Source organism: Euprymna scolopes, chromosome 46, assembly GCF_053919585.1.
Source record: "Euprymna scolopes isolate OS-2025 chromosome 46, ASM5391958v1, whole genome shotgun sequence".
Lineage (NCBI taxonomy): Eukaryota > Metazoa > Mollusca > Cephalopoda > Sepiida > Sepiolidae > Euprymna > Euprymna scolopes.
The window spans coordinates 216,563,096-216,564,253 of record NC_136527.1 but is presented as its reverse complement, the minus strand read 5'-3'; the positions used below and the strand labels follow the sequence as shown (position 1 = coordinate 216,564,253).

The 1,158-nt window shown below is 37.2% G+C and overlaps 1 pseudogene; it reads left to right on the top strand.

Annotated features, from left to right (window-relative positions):
* The first annotated feature begins 826 nt into the window (after positions 1–826).
* LOC145272000 (U11 spliceosomal RNA) lies at positions 827–954 on the top strand (annotated as a pseudogene).
* The last annotated feature ends 204 nt before the right edge of the window (positions 955–1,158 follow it).

The following is a 1,158-nucleotide window of genomic DNA, read 5'->3' as shown; positions in this document are numbered from 1 at the left end:
CTATCCAGCTCCCCTACCCCTGGGGAGCTGGTCCCTATTCCCTTAATCTCTCCATATTAAAAAACGGCCTTGTGCCTAATTTGCTCAGTGGGGAAGCAAATCAATACAGCCTCACTGAATTTCCATTACTAACGATTTCTATATTGTCCAACTGACAATTGACTTCTATACACCTTTAACCTTCATCCTTGAGTAGTCTCTGGGCCTTGATAAGTGGTTATGCCTATGTAAAAAAAAAAGAAACCTCTCGGCCAGCATAACCATTTATTAGAGCTGCACGCCTGTGGAACTCTGTTCCGTCTTCCTGCTTCATTCCGGATTACAACTTGGATGTGTTCAAGTCCAATGTTAACAAATTCCTAATGAACCTCTCCCCCTTAAGTAAACACTTCATCAAATCTCCACACTAACGTAATGTACTTGCAATAACCCTTATCCCTGAGTGGCTTCCGGGCCTTGATAAGTGGTGATCACTGTGTAAAAAAAAAAAAAAAAAAAAAAAAACACCGAATTATCTCCCTTGTTTTAATAATAAAAAAGACGAATTACCTCCCTTGTTTGAATCTAAACATTTCGTTCATGTCAAATAAAATGGAATTATTTCTAAATACAACAAATTAAATCCTAAACTAATGGTGTCTTAAGTTTATAAATGATACTGGGATGCCGATTTTATTGAGAAAATTATATTAATCGTCGTAGAGATAATTAATTATTGTAGACTCGTTACGCATATATGCAAACAAGATGGACTGTAGTTCGGTCATGTATAAGTCTGTGTATATATTGAGTACTTGAAATTCTCAGGGAATTATGTGAATTTGAATTTTAGTCCCTTTGTCGTCCTCGACACTCAGTAGTTTTCTCTACTGAGCGGAATTTTTATCAAGAGATTCCGGAGAGAATATTTTTGTTAAACCGTGGCAGCTGTAGCTCTTTCAGCACGGCGCCCGAAGAGAAAGGAAAAATTACAGGAAAGCCCTTCCCCCACCCATCGTGTAAAGCGCCCATTATGAGATGATTTTAAAAACACAAATCTAAGGGCAGATAACTCAGTGATTTTTAGATATTAAAAACAGCGCTTCTACACTATTTCTTGGCCTTTAATCGAAAAATGCACACACAGCATACAGAAATGAATATACAAATTGTACATAG